Below are 8,764 nucleotides of genomic sequence, written 5' to 3'. Positions count from 1 at the left end.
GGGAGGAGAGAGGGCGTGACCCCACCCCCGGCCCGACCGCCCCATCCCACCCGGGTCCGCGCCTGCGGGGGACGTGGGACCATGGCCAGACTCCGCCACCTGTCGGCCCAACTTAGCGCCCGCTCTGGCCACCACCAGTCCGAGATCCTCGTCACCGACAACCCGACTCCCGGGTAAAGCCTCTAACCGGCTCGCGGAGGAGGCGGGGACGAAGCACGAGTCGAGTGCTGGTGGCCCGAGAGCAGCCCCTTACCTCCGAGGAGTTTGTGGGGGACTAGGCGCGGGACGGGGAGTGAGTACCCCGAGTGAGCCGAAGGTGCGGCGCGACCTCCGGACGCGCGGAAGGAACGCGGCAAACTCGCTGTCCTGCTTTCCCAAGTCCCTGACTAGAAGGGAGGGAAGAAGAAAGGGAGGGAGCGAGGGGCGGGAGGGGAGCCGAGCGGTGCCGAAGCGCGGGCGGAAAAGGCCGAGGGGCGCACGAGGGGCGCGGCTCCCGGTGAGGAGGAGGCAGTGTCCGGCGACGCCCCGCCCCCGGCACTCAGGTGCGCGGCGCCGGGCCAGCGGCAGCCTCGTGCCTTGCTCCAACACTTCCCCCGGCCAGCCGCTCCCTGCCTGCGGCGGGTCGCACCTCACATTCCTGGGCCGCCAGCCGCGGGGCGTCGGGCCTCCTGGCGCTTGCGACTCTGGGGCGGGAACGGCACTCCAACGCCCCTCTCCCGGCTCCCCTCTCCTCCTCGCTAGTCTCCCGCCACTCTTCCTTTTAAGTACATAATTTTATTTGAACGAAAGTTTCGAATATTGCCAAGGGGGAAAGTGCGATCGACTTGTGAAGATTCAGGAGCTAACTGGCCAGGATGAGAAAATACCCACTCGTTTCTCTTCTTGGTCGCTGACCCCTTTTGAAATGTCTTAGGATGGTGGACCTGAGGAAACCTAAGGAAACGCATCTCCTGGTGAAAAGGAATCGCCTAAAAAGAAAGGCTAAAACTGCCCCGTGAATTATTAAGAGAGTTTACTATTACCTTAGGCTTGCAGAAGTATCAAACCTCCTTTGGACACTTTGTTTTATTGGTGATGCTGACCCTATTTGGAATGTTCCTCTTAACCATTCTATAGGCCTTCTCTTTCCAGAATAGTAAATTCAGCAGCAAAACTCCCTGTCAAAGTACGAAAGCTGCATTGATTTTGATTTGAAATGAGCTGGAGCGGTGATAGTCTCTATTTTTCCATCCTTACTTATCCTTACATTTACAAGATTTACAAGTTATTGAAGATTTCTGGATCAGGGCTGGGTGGGCTACCATGGGCAGACACCAGAGTAGACTGACTTCACTATATCCAAATAATATCAAATGTCAGGGCACATCATTGTTGTAAGCCCCAAATGCTAGGTCTCTGTTTTGTAAAAAGTAGGAAGGCCTGAGCCACACTCTTCCCTAACAAAAACTGTTTGTCCTACTTAATATTCCTACTTAATATTTGGACCTGGTAGTACATGGAAGGTGGGTAATCAATGTGTGCCTGCTGTGGGAATGAGAAAATGATTCACATGCCCTGTATTTGTCAAAGACAAAGTCACACAGTTCTGGGCTTTGGTCTGACTGTTGGGGTTCTGGAAAATTCAGTGGAAAATTAAAGGCCTTCCTTGGGAATAGGTTTAAATGGCTGAGTGGCCATTTGCCTACCTGGTATCTACCTAGGTGCACCACCTGAAATTTCTCAATTACAGATTCACTACTTTGTTTTATGAGTTTTAAGATGGGGAAAAGGGGATTTGAGTATTAAATGTATGCAGATTAATGGGCTTTCATAACTTCTCTGAGGATTTTCTCTTTGAGGGGCTGTAGGATATAGTAGAAAGATGATGTAGTCAGTATGGGTACAAACATGTTAAATACCTGCAAGATCTTGAGCATATGTTTAAATTCTCTGAAACTCAGCAGCTTTCTTGACTATAAAATCAGCAATAATGACTTATTTTAAAGTGATACTGCAAGTAGAATGTGCTTTGTTCAGGAAGGCACTCAACATAGTACCTCCTATTAATAAGATAGCAGTTAGAATCTTGGGTTTCTAAGAAGTGTCTGGAGATGGTTAAAAAAAAATGAGGGACTGAATATACAATATTAACCTGAAAACAATAGACTTTGAATGAACTAGGATAACACTTATGTCACATAAATTTGTCACTGCATCACTTCTACCAGTTCTCTTAGTATTAAATAGACTCTTGAGTCAGGAATGCTGGCTACTATAGACTTGTGTGGCTTTGAGCAAGTTGGTTAACTTGTGTGCCTCTGTTTACTTACATATAAAATGGGGATAATAATACTTCCTACATTGTCAGAGTGTTGTGAAAGTGCCTAAGGTCCTTAGATAAAAGGTAGTATGTGAGTACCAGAGTAGTTATTATTGGTCTATAAAGTGCCCTAGGAACTACAGATTAAAGAGATTATTGAGGTACAAAGCACTGTTTTATTATTGTTATCATTTATTATACCTTTTGTCTTTGCCATTCTCAGTATTCCCAAAGATATTTCACAGCCAGGCTGCTCCCAACATTGCACCAAGATATTTTTAGCTGAGTTGGTCCTACATTGTTTACACATCATCAATCTTTATGTATAGAGTTCTGATGTAATAATCCTCAAAGACTCAGTGCTTGATTTCTCAACTTCGGCATTATTGACATTCAGGGCTGGGTAAATTTTTGTTCTGGGGTTTTCCCTGTTCATTGTAGGATATTAAGCAGCATCATTGATTTCTACCTACTAGATACCAGTAGCCTCCTCCCTCCTATCCCCATTGTGCCATTGCCAAATGTTCAGGATTGGTGATGGGGTCCTGGGTGACAATGAGAACCATTGAATTGGCCTGAAATAACTAATTTTAGCGACCCATTGCCCTTAATAGTAAAGAAAAATATGATGATGCTAATAAAACAATTTATTTTTAAATGTCATAGTGAAACTTATTATATATGTTAAGTCTTACTTAATGTTTTCCAGACAGTGGATTAGCTATGCTATGATGTGAAATAACTTGTTTCTATATGTTGAAATAACTAATAATATATTGGGAAATAGCCACTTTGACTTCAATGCAAATATTTCTGGAACATATCCTTAAATCAAAATAACATATTTGCATACTATAAAAAGTTAAATAATTTAGTTCCAGAGGATTATAACAAAAGACAGCAATCCCTTCTTACCGTCCCAATTACAAAAAACCCTTATGCAGAAATTTCAACTCTACTTACTGTTTCTGCTCTTTGTGAGGGTTTTTTAAAATTAAATTATTTATGTATTCTAATTTGTTATACATGATAGCAGAATGCAATTCATTTCATATTACACAGAGCACAATTTTTCAAGTCACTGATTGTACACAAAGTATTTTCACATCATTTGTGCCTTCATACATGTACTTAGAGTAATGATGTCTAACTCATTCCACATCATTCCTACCCCCTTAACCCCTCTCTTCCCCTTCCTCCCCTTTGCCCTATCTGAAGTTCCTCCATTCTTCCCATGCCCCCCGCCCATTGCCATTATGAGTCAGCATCCTCATATCAAAGAAAAAATTTGGCCTTTGATTTTTTGGGATTGGCTTACTTTACTTAGCATTATATTCTCCAACTCCATCCATTTACCTGCAAATGCCATGATTTTATTCTCTTTTAATGCTGAGTAATGTTCCATTGTGTATATATATCAAAGTTTCCCTATGCATTTATCATCTATTGAAAGGCATCTGGGTTGATTCCACAATTTAGCTATTGTGAATTGTGCTGCTTGTAAGAGTTTTTTAATGTACTTATCTACTAGTGTACTTAATTTTTACATTTTTAGATGTCCTACTAAAGGAGAGGATTTAGCTGTCTTAAGCTATACATATACTTTTCTTACTCCTATATTCCCACTGTATTTATATCATAATTCTTATTGAATACATATTCAATGTGTATAGTATAGTTACAATACAAATACAGCAGAGCTATGTGGTATACTATGAATGCATTTCTGTCATGTCTTTTACAATTGTTTTTCCTTAAAGAACCACCATTCCTGGGGCTGGGGATGTGGCTCAAGCGGTAGCATGCTCTCCTGGCATGCCCAGGTTCGATCCTCAGCACCACATACAAACAAAGATGTTGTGTCCACCGAAAACTAAAAAAAAAATATTAAAAAATTCTCTCTCTCTTTTTTTTTTAAAAAAAGAACCACCATTCCTTTTTCTGCAGTTACAACTCCCCATTGTTTGTTTTAATCACTGTCATGTTTTTCTATATACTATACACAAATTTACACCCACATTGGTAATCTATCAGTTCTGTTTCTCTTTTTTTTTAGGGACATCTCTCCTGGAGCCCTCTATCCCCTGGATTGATTTTAAGGCCTCTTTCTCTGTCGTCATCCAGGAATTATGTTTTTATTATAACACTTGGAATCATTTTCTGTGCAGACCACTTATTTCCCAAATTCCATATTTTCCTTCTTGTTGTTTCTCACTTATTTTAGTGAAGTCCATCCTCAGTATATTCTGGAGATGGTATAAATTACACATTCATGGAGACTGTGCATGATGGAAATTAGTTTAAATTTGTCTTCCCAGTTGATTAATAGTTTGTTGGGAACAGAACTCCAGGTTGGAAATCATTTTCCTCCATAATTCTGAAGTCATCAGTATATTGTCTGCTATTTTCCAGAGTTGCTGTTTCAAAGGCTGATTCCTTTCTGTTTTCTCCCTGAAAGCTTTTGAGTCTTTCTTAATGAGAGTTCCTGAAATATCTTGAAGATATGCTCTGATTTGATCTTTTTTCATTGTTGTTAGCTTTACAGTGGACCCTTTTAATCTGCTATCTGCCCTCCAGTTGGGAAATTCCCTTATCCTATTTCTTTGATAATTCTTTCCTTTTATTTTCTCCATTCTCTCTTTCTAAAACTCCTGTTAAGTAGGTATTAGACTGTTAGGATTTCTCTAATACATTTTTAATCTTTTCTGTCCTATTTTCAGTCTTTTGGGGGATTTTATTCTACTTTTATTGACATTTTCTCCATTTTATATGCCAGCATATTAAGTTTCTATTTCTGTCACTACTTTTTTCTAAGATCTGTTTCTTGTTCTTTAAATGTTCCTTTTCCATAGCATGCTGTTTTTTAGGTCACATTTATAGTATCTTTTCCCTCCCTGAGGAAATGTCTTTAATTTCTACTGATCCTGCACTGTTCCTTGCCTATATTTCCCTTCTTTCCTTCTTGTTTAATCTTAATCTTTCAAGTGAGAGCTTTGTTCATCAATCATCTGTTCATTCATCTTTAAGATTGATTGAAGCACTAGAAAGTTGATGGGAAGCCCTTCTGTGAAAGGGTGGAACCTGATGACTTATGGGTGTAGGTTTAAAAAGACCCAGGCATTTTGTGGAGGCATGTGTCATGTCCTACATATGTCAGCATTTATGCAGCTTCTCTTTTGGTTGCATCAGTTTCCATAAGAAAAATGTGTCCCTGCCTGTGTTGCCTGTTGCCAACTGTCTCAGGTGCCAAGCAAGGAAGGAGGACAGGGGGAGTCTCATTACTCAATCTGCAGGTTTCTAATGAATGCATAAGCTCAGTATGCCTGGCATTCTCAAGTGCAGTGCATCTGTGATTCAACATCTGCAGAAGGTGAGTTTTCAGTCCTCCAGCAGGATCAGGAGAAAGCGCTTTCCTTGCTAATGAGCCCTGCAGAGGGCACATGAAAATCCAGCCATTCTTGTGTCAATTTTGAACTAATCTTTCTGTTTTCTCTCCATCCTTTGCTCCTTTTCAGAATTATATGCTGCTGCTTACAATTTCCAAAACTTTCTTCAGGGGTCTGCAGGACAAAAAGGATGACTCCTTATTGACTCTGTCTCCTGTACATCATTAGAACTCATCTTTACCTGCTGTTATCCATCTTGCATCTTCCAGTGTTACCTTCTTATATCCCATCCTCTTCATTGTTACTGGTTTATCATTTTATCTTTTGTTTTAGTGAAGTGACTTAAGTGAAAAAAGGATAAACGTGTGTTTAATCTGGTGTCTATAGTAGGAAATCCAATTCATCTACTTTGCAGATTTCCAGATACTGTGAAATGTGCTCTGTAGGTTCAGATCAGTAGAGACCTTTACATCTTATTTCTTTACTCATTGAATTACACATCTTAAGCCACTACTGATTATCACTGTAAGAAAGAACTTTACAAAATGTTTTATTTTCTGTAGGCTGTTTTTAATATGTGGTCCCATTACATTATACGATGCTTCTATTATTTTTTTAAAAGGGGGGAAATTTTCTGACATCTGTGTTACTTACTGATGTATTTCTCTTTTCCAGCTGTTTCATTTTCTTTAACCCTAGTAAACTATACATTATATAGCTAGAGACTTATCTTCTTGTAATTGCTTACAGGTAATCTAATACCAGAATTTTGGCTTTACCAGGAAAGATCTGGGTTCTATGGTACCTGAAGCTTATACAATTTTTGAACCTTCTTTAAGAAAGAATAGGCATGAAAATAAATAGTTTGAATGAAAATTATTTTTAATTATGTTTAAACAAATTGACAAATTCGATGAATATTTTAAAAACCTGACCTATTCACAATATTGTTGTATGTGTACTTTATTATTGATTTTGTTATTATATATTGGTACATAAAGTATGTGTAATTTCACATCCAGATGTATTCACTATTTGTAATATAAGTAAATATATGTTTATTCATATTTTAGTCCATTTTTTCATCACAGTGACCAAAAGATCCAACAAGAACAATTTTATAAAAGGAAAAGTTTATTTGGCACTCATGGTTTCAGAGGTCTCAGTCCATGGATAGCCAGCTCCATTACTTTGGGCCCAAAGTAAGGCAGAACATCACCAAAGAAGAGTGTGGGCAGAGGAAAACATCTCAAGACATGACAATCAGGAAGCAGAGAGAACTCTCTTTTCACTGGGGACAAAATATAAATCCCAAAGGCTTGCTCCCAGTGACTCACCTCCTTCACCCACACCCTACCTGCCTACAGTGATCACCCAGTTAATCCTATCAGTGGATCAATGTACTGATTGGGTTAAGGTTTTCGAAATCCAATCATCTTACCTCTAATCTTTCTTGCATTGTCTCACACATGAGCTCATATTTAAAGGCATAACAATGTATCATAGACACAAGAATTCTGTTTCATACTATTCCCATAAGGAAAAAATAATAATTCATTGAGCATTCATATGTGTGTGTGTGTGTGTATGAGGAGAGATATATATTAGTTGTAGGTGAACAAGATACATTTATTTAATTTTTATGTGGTGCTGAGGATTGAACCCAGTGCCTCACGTGTGCTAGGCAAGCGCTCTACCATTGAGCCACAGCCACAGTCCTAGCATTCATGTTTTATACCTTGTATGGTTTACTATATTCCTGATAAGATAAAACTTCAGTTTTGACTAGATGTCAGTGAAAACAGAATTCTCTGCTTATATTACACATCTGATAATTGGAAGAATTTCCTCATTTTTATCATCAACCCACTTCCCAGTTACTCTTACTTACCAAGGAACTGCTGACTGGCTATCTTCCTCTGCACTCTTATTTATGTCTAGTTCTTAGTGATAACAGCTAAAAATATAATTAATCTCCTGGAATCTCAGATATTTGACCTCCTCACTCCCAGTAACCTTTTTCCTCTTCACCCACAGTTTGACTTCATCATCACCTGTACTTGTACCTCTAAAATCTCATCTCTGGCCATTCTATTTTTCAACCACTACCTCCCACCTCTTCTACATACCTACTCTAGTACCCCTACCCCAGCCTTTTTTTTGTTCTACAGGTCCTACCAACTTTTCATTGCCTATCCTTTGCATGTCCTAACTTCCTTATTCAGCTTCAATTCTGAAGTTTATCATTATCAGCCTCCTCTCTGTGTATACCTGCTCAGTGGAATAAGGTTAGGTTTAAAACAATGTGACATGTTTCCTAATCCCATTTTAAATGCAAGACAGTTGACTGGGTAGTCCACACTGTCTGGCAAATCCTAGTGGGACTCCCTGACTAGTTTGAGTTGATGAACTTGCCTTCATGCTTCACTGACTAAAGTAGTAACTACTCAGAATACAGCTCCTCATCTTTCTAAGACAACTCTGCCCATATGCCTCCTGCCTCCACCTGATCTGCCTTCTTACTTTTAAGATGAACTTCTTTGCCTGTCTCTCTCCTTTCAAGGGCTTTGATCCTACAATTATAACTATCTGTCATGTACAATCAATTTCTTCTCTATTAAATCATTTTCTTCAGCACAGAAACGAGCTCTATTAATTCCCCCTGATTGGTTTCCTATTTACTCTTACAAGACATTTCCACAAGTCATTTTTAAACTTTTCTTTCTCAAAGTTTCATAGGATAGAAGCTGTACACCAGGGGCTGGGGTGGTGGTTCAGTGGCAGAGCACTTACCTAGCATGTGTGAGGCACTGGGTTCATTTCTCAGCACCACATGTAAATAAATAAAATGAAGGTCCATTGACAACTAATATATATATATATATATATATATATATATATGTATGTATATATATATACATATATCTATTTATAATATATAATATATATTTATAATAAATATATATGAATGAAGTATATATATATGAATATATATGATTGAAATATATAGATGTGTATGTATATGAATATATATATATGAATGAAATCAAAATATATATATATATATATATATATATAT

The 8,764-nt window shown here is 39.0% G+C and overlaps 1 protein-coding gene across 1 annotated transcript in view; it reads right to left on the bottom strand.

Annotated features, from left to right (window-relative positions):
* Positions 1-8,764, bottom strand: part of Pawr (pro-apoptotic WT1 regulator) — a 128,567-nt gene that overhangs the window by 101,641 nt on the left and 18,162 nt on the right. The window lies entirely within an intron of this gene.

The sequence above is a fragment of the Marmota marmota genome, unplaced genomic scaffold, assembly GCF_001458135.2.
Source record: "Marmota marmota marmota unplaced genomic scaffold, marMar, whole genome shotgun sequence".
Lineage (NCBI taxonomy): Eukaryota > Metazoa > Chordata > Mammalia > Rodentia > Sciuridae > Marmota > Marmota marmota.
The sequence above is the reverse complement of the archived record's forward strand: the minus strand, read 5'-3'. Positions and strand labels throughout refer to the sequence as shown.